A 10,510-nucleotide genomic window follows, 5' to 3' on the forward strand; every position below is an offset into this window, starting at 1 on the left:
TTGCTCCAGAGGAGGTTCAGGTTGGATATTAGGAAAAATTTTGCTCAGAAAGAGTGGTGAGGCATTCGCAAAGGCTGCCCAGGAAGGTGGTGGAGTTACCGTCCCTGGAGGTGTTCAAGAAAAGGGTAGAGGTGGCACTGAGTAACATGGTCTAGAGAGGTCACAGGCATGGGTTGATAACTGGACTAGATGGTCTCAGTGTTTTTTCCAACCTTAATGATTTTATGATTCTATGATTCTGACTCCAGGAGTAGTTTAACTTAAAAGAAGTATCTTAAAAAAAAATTCAAAATACCTTTATCTGTAGCAAATAGTTGAAATATTTGTATTCCAGTGAAATCAATGAAGCTGAGGTCTATGGCTGAGTGTCAGTCTGCAAGGGGCTAGCTGCCTTCCCAAGTTGGCTAGGGAGTGCGACTGGGCACAAATCCTGCTCCAAGTCCCCCTGCTCCTGCTTGGGCAAAAGCATTTTAGAGGAGCAGAGTGAAGCCAGCAGTAAAGAAAAGCAAGGAGCGAACAGGGAGATTCCCAAGACAACAAGTGGTAAACATGAGACCTGAAAGAAAGTTTACTCTTCTAGATGACAAGAGAGCACTTAGTAGTCCAAGATATGCGTATAAATAGTTATTTGTAAGGCTGTTCAGGGTTGTTGTTATTATTGGATTGTGGCTGTTGTCTTTTGGTTTATTTTGTTTGTTTTATTTTGTTTTAATAAATACAACTTTGGGGTCTTTGGGAGTTCATTGAATATACCTCAGAGTCTCAAAGCACAGCTTCTGAGCTTATGCAGCTCCCCTCAGATGAATATCATCACTGGGTCTTGCAGGAGTTTGTACTATAAATGATTAGCTTTGACAATTCAGCTCCATTTCTTGGGGATTTCTCCCCAAGAACAGCAATAGGTTGGACTCTCCCTGTTATGACTTCACATTGTAAGTAAGAATGCAGGAGATCAGAGGCCACTGGAACCCTACTTTGCCCAGCATCTGTACCTCAGAAGAACTGGCAAGCAAACCCTCAGCTTCTGGCTGGGACATCTTGGGAGCTTGGAGGTTTATCACTCTTTAAATGTTTGAGTTGTAGCAAACATCGTATGTATTATGACAAAGTTTTAAATAGAGATTGAAATGATCATTTTTTTCTTCTTGCTGTGGGAGTATGCGTCTTCCTTGCCTCCTGGTCTTGAGGCACAGGGTTGCCTGGTTACTCTGACTCAGAAGCTTTGTGAGGTGTCTCTTGATGAAGGAGTAGATACAATTTGGCAATTAGAGAAGCTTGATTTGTCATCTAAATGTAGAAATCCTTAGGAAAATATAACCATTTGAAGAGCAGTTGTACAGAAACAGCAGTGAGAAACCCTTAGAACATGCCCATACTGAGCATTACTGTTTCATTTATTCAAGATGCAGGAAGGTCATTAATAATTTATGCAATAATAGGGTGTTTGTTTCAGTATTCAATTAATAGAATCCTGTTCATAGCATATATGAATTGCAAATGTGATCAGAAAAAACATTTTTGTTGAAGAATTTTCCCGCAGACAAGTACTATAAAAAGACTCCATTCAGCTGGCAACCTCTTCATCTCAGGCTGCAGCTAAAGGACCATCATGTGAGGACCAACCATTGCAGCAAGCTAAAAAACTTCTTACATGCCTGAGTGTGTGTGTACATACTTATTTGCACATATTTTTTATCTGTGCACATGTGTAAATGTGTGCAGATGTTCTTATGACTATACACTTGTGCTGATACGGAAGATCTGTGATGGTAGAGATGGTTTCATTTTGCAAAATATTTCATTTAGAACTGAAGCCATGTTGTTTTGACACTTGTTTCATAGACATCCTATCATTGTTTGCATGTTGATGAAAAATGCAAACAGTCTGAGAGCATGGGTGGGCATTTAATCTTCAGGAAAGTGGGGGATGTTTGTGGAACAGTGTGATTTGTAGACAGATTAAGCTTAGAGGTTCAGGGAGCAGAAAGGCTCTGCCAGTGCAAACTCTGAAAGGTCAACATCTGATTTAATGAACTTAACCTTCAAGAAAACAAACCTTTTTCAAGTTGGATATCCCCATAGGCTCACTTGATTCAGCTAGCAATAAATGCAGAGCAAACAAGATGAAAAAGTCTCATTTTGTAGGTTTTGCCTTGTTTTTATTAAATGCAACCAACTCATTTTATATAGCCTAGGATTTAATGTGGCTACCCAATGCAGTATCTAGTTAGCGTAAGGCAAACGCATGGGATTTTGATAATTCCCATATAGTCTCGGTATCCTGCTCGCTGCTGTGCCATACATCACCAAGGACTGAAGATCACCTAGAAGTGTGCACCAGCTTCGCAGACTCACTCTGGACCCTGTCCATCTGAAATGGGCAATTGCCTTACGCACTTCCATGCAGCTGGGATTTCCTACTTCTTACAGCCTGGGTTTTCAACTCTTGAAATGCAATGGCTTTAAGTAGGAAGCAGTAAACTACATGTGTTTCTCCTTTTGATATTAAAAAGCGTAACTCAGAAAAATATATCACTGAGCCTTCTTCTTGGTAGTATATAACAATCATTTTAAATGTGAGACTGTGAAACTATGAAGTAGTCACTATATCCAGCATTTTTTTGACAGTACTTCAGCAAAGAAAAATTCTGCCTCTCTGATCCCTCAAGATTTTCTTCTTCTTCTTTTTTTTTTTAACCAGAACTGGATATACAGTTTATGAAACAAATAATCAGAATAAATAACAGTTTTCAGCACGGCAAAAGGTGAGCCTAATGGGCACATCGGAAATGATAATGTAGTTTACTATGGGAAAAGTCAATTATAATGAGTTAATTTGCAGCAAACTAGCCCCCTACCCCTAAATGTTCATCAGAATATGAGGAATCAAGAAAACTTCAGGAAGACTTCATACAGCAACACTGACATAGAATCAGAAAAGGCTTTCATTTCAAACCGGGATGCAATAAGTCTGCAGAAAGAACAAGACAACACAGTGTGGAGGAGACTACTTCCCCTGGCTCCAAGGGACAGATGGGTGGACAGACACCTTCCAAACCAAGCTGGTAAATACAGCTCTTGGGAGGAACAGTCTGGCTCTTGGGAGGAACAGTCTGGTGGCAGGCTGCAGAGTTTGCTTTCAAATTATTTTTAGTACAATGGAAAGTATTCCGATATTGCTCTTCCTTGCCTAATGAATGATCAAAATTTTCCAAATCTTTGGATGGAAAAGTGCTGGGTCCAATTCCATTGGTTATGCTCACATGGTGCATTTGTAGCCTCCCAGTGAAGTGGCATTACTGCAGGCTTAGAGCAAGAATAAATACGTCAGTAAGAGACAGCTGTATGACGTACACAGCCAGGTAGTAAACTACTTGGTTCTGGTCTCACACTCAGCACTCTTTTCTGCAGAATAATCTATGTCCCAGCACTCTTCTGGCTTCCTATTGAGACCTAGATCAGTTTACCCCTGATTAGTCTCTTCATCACATATCTGGTGCGTAATACTAATGATATTCTTGGCAAACGAGAAGAATTAAAAACAGAAGCGAAGACGGAGATAATCAAGGAGATGGAAGCTTCTAATGGAAAAATGGAGCCTCCCATGGAGAATTCTGCTTAAAATATCTTTACTAATTGACACAGCCACTGGTGTTGGAGATGCTGTTGTTTTTCACAAAACTTTAATAGAGTTTGAGAAATACTTTAACTAGATACTGAATTTGAAATGTTTATAGTGTTTTATTTTAAAAGTAGTGTTGGAAAAATAGCAGTTTAGAGACTCTAGAATTTCAGTAACCAACACCAGCAATACCCCAGCTGTATAGGAAATGACAGGGACAGTAGAGTTTCATATCTTTAAGTGGCCTGGCTACTCACCCTGTTATGCTGACTCCTGTGTGAAATAATGAAGATTGCCCAGACTCTTATTCCCCAGACACCAGTGCTACTGGAAGCAGGAATTTTCTCACCTGCCTAGTGTGGGCTTTTCAAAACCTGCAGGGGGCAGGAATGGATATGTATGAAGTTTCTAAGACTGTAACAAAGCACAGGGTTCCAAGGGTGTTCCAAGCTCCTCTGAAGGATTAAGCACACCTGCAGTGGATTTTGTTGTGCCTGAAGCTGTGAGTGCAGTGACAGCATTCAAACAGAACACCTAGGGATCCCAAGGAACCTTGCTGACAAAAAGCAGGCTGCATGTATGTGCTTCTGCACATAGGAGTTAGCTGCTCCTCTGCCATGGAAGTATCTTCCTCAGTTATTTTGATATGGCTGCTCCTTCTCTCAGGTCATGCAAAACCACAAGCTTGAACTACTTTTTGATGTTTCAACCTTTGATTTTCATGTTTACATGATCCTCTTTGCAGCTATTTAATTCATAGAAACTTGTATAAATGAAAGCTTACTTTCGACTTAATACAGTCCTTGCATTTAAATAAGGAAACCACAGATGTACATTTCTATCAAACAGCTGTTTCAAATGTTTTCCTAAATTGTAATTTAAAGGGTGTTGAGGGAGAAGGAGAGGGAAGAAATGTGTTTCTGGTTCAGCCACAGAGGTGCAAACCATAAGTGAGGCTTACCCTTCATCTCTCTCATCTAAGGACCATTAAAAAATGGTCCTTAGATGCACCTTAAGGCCAGTTTTCCAATTCTGCTGTTGAATTCCTAGGTGTTCTCTTGGAGAAACAGAAGTGATGCCATGTAAAGGTTTGGCCTAGCAGGATGTAGCAGCAGTACCTACAGGAAGATTTTTTAAAGCTCTTCTGAAAGCAATATATCAAAGGACAAAAGCTGAGCTGCAGAGGACACTTACCATGCCAGAACAATGGCTCAGATACTCTGATGTGCTGACATACCTTCCCCTCTGTAAGAACTTCTTTAAATCCTAACATATACACCTGGGCAATCAAAGAGATGATAACTCTCCGCAGTTCACCAACATTGCCAAGATCTCCAGGCTGCAGTCATTCAACTGAGGTTTTTTAATTAAACTTCAGAAGAAACACGTGAGCAAGCAAGGATGCTCTCCATGAACAGGCTTTTTATTTTCCAGCTCTCCTTAGTCCTCCCCTAATGGCGACATGCTGTGTGTCAGCTCTGAGAACAGATGTCTTGGAGGAGCTCTGCCAGGAGGAAGGAAGTTGGATCGCTGTTACTAGCAGGGCAGAGCTGAGATTTCTAAATTATTTTTTCTATGTATTCCCTCATGTGGAAAAAGGATCAGATTCCTTTTAGGTTTAAATTCAGGCTGAATGTATAAGTTGTCCTGTAACTTCAACGTTTCAGTTATCTTTAGGCTGCTGCTATATATGATGAACCTTAACAGTTTTTAATAAGGTCTTAGAAACATACTAAATTGCCAGTGACAGTGAAGACCACAGCAGCAATAGCTTAGGCACCTGTAACACGTGTGTACAAAAGGCAGAAGAATGTTGTGCATTTGAAACCTCTACTGTGAATGGAAATGTTAACACCACCAAGTCATTACTTCAGGAAAAATGCTGGGACAGAAGAAGATTGGATTAGCATTGCATGTCAGAGTAGAATGGAGTAGACTGACTTCTTTTCCTGTGAAAGGATTTCTAGAGCAGAGCATCCGGGTGTTTCATAGTCTCTTATCTAAAGGTCTGCTTGCAAAGAGAAGTAGTTCACTCCATAATGACTCACTTTAGCAGATGTAACACAGAAAACCTCCCTGATAGCACTTCATTCTGAGTCACACTTCTCCAAAGTAGCATTCATTCAATGTACAGGGTCTGACTGTCATCTTACAAGATCAGATAAAGCCTGGAGAACTGCAGGAACAATACTGGAGTGAAGGTATATCCTAATGGATATACCTAATGGATATACCTAATGGATAGCTACTTGTGTAATAGAATACATCAGCAGAACAATAAAGTTAACATGCAGTTCTATTATGCTTCTTTTTGAGCTTTTGTTTGTATTTTTAAAACAGCTGCTTTATATGTCAACATCTTTGGGTATCTTCTAGGAGAAAAATCAAGGATGGCTGGGTGGGGTGGTGTAAGTGGGCCTATGTGTGCATCCAAATGTATTATATTTGTAATTATAGAGATATATGTATACACACACAAACTGTTTTTCCATCTCAGCTACTTTGGCTGGACATTCATGAAAGCATGGTATAAGTGAGAGCTTAAAGACCAGTGGCAGGAGATGGAGCCAAGTGCTGCTGGCCACAACCATCTGTGCTCACAGCTGCCTCCGTGGGGCAGGAGAGCAGGATCCTAGGAGCGGCCTGGGAGACTGCAGGCAGGCTGTGAAACAACTGGAGACACAAGGCAGAGCTATAAACAAAGACTTCACTCTCACTATGATGGCAGACCTGTTGAATTAGCACAAGTTTGAGACTCTCCCAAACCTCTCTTAGTTAATTGTCTCAAGATCTATTAAGTGTTTAAAGCTTATTCAAGATAAGAAGATTAAAACGGATAATAGTAATTATGGAATATTAGAAATTAAAACTATATGCATGGAAGTTATACAACTGAGTTATACTTTAGACAACCACAAGGTCAATGTCGATATTTGAATTACTCATCTTAACTCCCTTTATATTCAAGAGAAATTAATACTTTGAGGTGCAATTCAAGGGGTTTAGCAGGAGATTAAATGCATCCCAGGCTCCATCACATGTATTGACTTCATCTCTGTTTATAAAGGGAGCCCAAGGAGAGTTAGCAGATAGAGATATTGGCTCTCAGTCACATGCATACTATTTTGAGTAGCCTTGTAAAGAAAGTTCTGTTACTTCCCGGGTTTTCTTGATTCTCTCTCATCCTTCCCACACATCTTTCACAGCGGAGTTCTCTCTCTTCTTTCCTTCTTTTTTTCCTACCCCCCCCCCCACAAACAGCAGCACCAGGGAACTGGTGCTCCTCTTGGTTCCCAGATAGACATTTGGCCAGAATGTAGTATGAAGAGTGGTGAACCACTGTGATCTTTACCCCACTGCAAGTTCCACAGAACAAAACTGTTTTGCCTGAGGTCAGCTCCTCAATCAGGAAGCGAGCCCCAAAAGCCCTGTGCTAGATCTCTGAAAAAGAGGAGAGGAGGCTGGACAGCAAAGAACAACCCAAGGCTGTGGAGTTGTGTTGTGGATGGGAAATGCTGTGTCATTACTGTACTCATGGATGAGGGAGCAGGAAAAGGAACAGTTCTTAAGCTTTTAAGCACGGATATCCTTCACATTGATTTTGGAACGAAGAAATCTTTTGAAAGGTCAGCCTCACATGTACTTGTGTCTTAGTGTGCATTTGTCAGGCTAACGATGCTATCGAGGGGGAAGTGGAATCATGGTGCTCAACCACATAGATGCAAAAATTTGCCACACTGATGACAGCTATGGACTGCAGGACAGAATACAACTTGCACATAGAGAGAAACGTAGGGGTATTCATTTCTCAAAGAAAGGGTATGGTATTTAGCTGAGTGGTGCGAAGATTGGCTTCAGCAGCAGGCAGGCCAGCTATGTATCTCGGGAGGTGTGATCACACTGCATATATCACACCTGTGCTATGGCATATAACAGTTTTTGAGGAAGAGAAAGAACTTAAAAGGCTAAGTAGACATGCTGATTTAGCTCAGTGATAAGTGACATTTTGGGGGCAGAAAGAAGGGATGGTTAGATTTCTGAGTGGGCTGGAGTGAGATGTACCATTGCTCCCTACCACTGATGTGGCAACTTATAGCTGTGCCTCATAGCTGCACAGCCATTGTTCTGCTCTCTGTCCCTGCTTTCATGGAGCATCTTGCAAGCCTCACTTCATATAAAATAGGACCTGCAACAACATTAGCATTACGATCAATGCATTTTATGCATATCCATTTTCACTGTCATACAGACTTCAGAGCTTGGCAAATTGCAGACCCCAAATACATCACATCTACATTTAACAGTTTCCAGTGCTGGAATAATTCTGTGCTACCCAGCACGTAATACCTATGATTAACAGACCAGTAGTCACTTCACTATACATGTGTATTTTACCTGATAGCGATACTACACTGCCACACTTAATTTCTGTAATTTAAGGTATTCTTTCAATATTTAAAAAACTATCAGTTTTTAATGAAATTACCATATATTGTTGTAGTCACTTTAAGCTTCAAGTCTCTTTATACAACATCTTTCCAATTACATCCTCACTCAATATATAGAGCACTTACTCATAAAACAGAATGAGTTAGTCAGATGTAGAGTTTTCAAGGTCACTATATTGTTAATAAAACTTGTTAACTGACACAGTCATTACTCATAAAGCTGAGTAAATGTAGTGATTAAGCCACTCATAGTTCCTCACTCCTCACATCCTGCCTTCTAAAGAAGGAATTTTTATTTCGGGGCCTAATTTAAACCTACTTAAGTCAATGCAAAAACTCCCTGTGGCTTCCTTGGACTTTGTATGAAAGTGCCAATAAAAGCCAGAACGACTCTCACGAAAGGAGCTGACAACAAGTTGGTCACTTGGCCAGACTCCGAAGTATCAGCTCCTGGAACAGTCCATAGCTGTAATGCTCATCTCATCTCAAAGAAACAGATGGAGCTTGACCGAGCTCGAGGTGGAACTGTAATTACATCTTAGTCCTTCAGATATCTCTACTGTAAGAAGCATGGAATTTTCCCTGCAGCAGAAAGCAGGGGATGATATCATTCAGACTTGTTGGTTGGCTGGTGATCTCCCAGTGGTGAGCTGTCATTTGTTTGCTGGGTGCAAGGGACAAAATGAGAGTCCGCATGTAACTATATGAACTGTGCAATAAATATGATCACAGAGCAAATGGAGGCACTGCAACTTAATGAAATCCCTGCTCCCCTTGCATCTTGCAGTAGAGCAAAACAGATCTGCTTCCTTTAAATGTTGAGGAGTACATTATCTGTATATACACTACCACGCTGTACTGAATAGCAACGAACACTAAGTATAAAAGTGAAGTCTGGCCGATGTCTGCTATGCTCCCCTCAGATAGTCACCCATGCTGTAAGATGAGGTATAGGAACAGTTCTTGCCAGATGAAAAGATGAGAGGCTGGAAAGACAGCCAAGGCACAGTCAGTGCCAATATATACAATCATGGATGACTCACATCCTATGTGGGATACCACATCTCACCTAGTATGAGACATCTTTGATACTTCCAAAGCTGAAGTAGTTATCTTCATCTTCCTTTATGATCCATGAAAAATGGCAACTTCAGTGGCCTTTTAAATGACCTACCATAGGCATCATCTTTAGTGTGAAATAACCAACGCCTTACATTCTAATGACTAGCTGGAATAAATCCCCATTGGCCAGAGAGAAGATTCACTGGGGCTCCCACATGTGAGATTTATAGCACTCAAAGCACCTGCCAGGTGGTGTCAGGAAGCAGCAGAAGACCAAGCTGGCAGCATATGTTGCCCCAGCACAGCCCAAATCCCTCCTGGTTCTGAAGCTCTGCAATGCGCCCTCACAAGGAGCGGAGTCTCCCACAGAGACTCGCAGAGCTCAGGTGTCCTCCACCACGAGATTGTGCACTGCAACTTTACTTAGAAGCAAGGGACTGTGTGGAGAAGGTGTCCCATTAAAGAGAAAACCTGCTAAAGGAAAACATCTGAGGGGTCAGACAAGGTGGCTGCAGGCCCTGGAGTAGAGTGGTTAAATACACTGGAAAGCAGTGGAGAGGTAGGGAGGTAGCAGCTCAGCCAGAAAGCTGATCTGGTTGGGATCAGCCAGGATAGAGGAGAAGACGTGGTCATCAGAGAGGGCTGGAAAAAACCAAGTGTGTGAACAACCTCAGGCTGTCACACAGTGGTGGGGAAAACAGCAAAAGGACTCCTCCTGCTGCTGTTAATAGTTAGGGAGCATTTAATTCAAAACCCAAAATGCTTGAAGGATAAAAGGTCCAGAAGGTACAACAGAATGGCAGCAGAGGCAGTAGCCTTTAGCATAATGCACTTATTAGCACCGCAGCTCCTGCTCCAGCCAGCTGCCCACCAGAACAGCTGTCTCTACAGCAGGACTGATTCAGTATGGTTTTAAGAAAGAAAAGCCAAAGTTTCAGGAGATGGACCAGAAAGAAGTAGCAGTCAGCACACAGAGGTAAAATGCTGTTGGCAAGGCAGATACAAAACCAGGTCCCTTAAGAATTTGCATTTTATACAAACAAGCATGGAGTCTTCTTACATGATGATAGAGGTTATTAGTTGTTGTGAGATAGTCTGAGTATACACAGCCTTTAGTCAATACAATTCTTTTGATCTCTTTAGATTATTTTGATCTCTTATATCCTGAATCCATAGAAAAATGCTGAAAAAATTCTGTCTGGAAATAACCTTAACAAATCTTACACAATATCTTCATTGGCAAACACAGCTAGAAAAGCAACAGATACAGATTCTGTGTGTCAGAGATGCATTCATACACTCACATGATCATCATCATGCATTCCCTTTTGCTTTTGTCTCCTCCTCTTCCCACAATCCCAGGCTGGAAAGACTGAAA

General features: G+C 41.3%; 1 long non-coding RNA gene across 2 annotated transcripts in view; it reads right to left on the reverse strand.

Moving 5' to 3' along the window:
• Positions 1–7,208: 7,208 nt before the first annotated feature.
• LOC109368381 overlaps positions 7,209–10,510 on the reverse strand; it is a 3,543-nt gene continuing 241 nt past the window's right edge. Inside the window, exons 2-3 of one of the 2 annotated variants that reach the window (XR_002116373.2) lie at positions 10,437–10,504; positions 7,209–7,808 (exon numbers count right to left, since the gene is read on the reverse strand). This is a non-coding gene — a long non-coding RNA (uncharacterized LOC109368381). Of the gene's footprint in view, positions 7,809–7,834; positions 8,735–10,436; positions 10,505–10,510 lie in introns of those variants that run through there. The other variant, XR_002116372.1, reaches the window with a different exon arrangement.

Source organism: Meleagris gallopavo, chromosome 6, assembly GCF_000146605.3.
Source record: "Meleagris gallopavo isolate NT-WF06-2002-E0010 breed Aviagen turkey brand Nicholas breeding stock chromosome 6, Turkey_5.1, whole genome shotgun sequence".
NCBI classification, from domain to species: domain Eukaryota; kingdom Metazoa; phylum Chordata; class Aves; order Galliformes; family Phasianidae; genus Meleagris; species Meleagris gallopavo.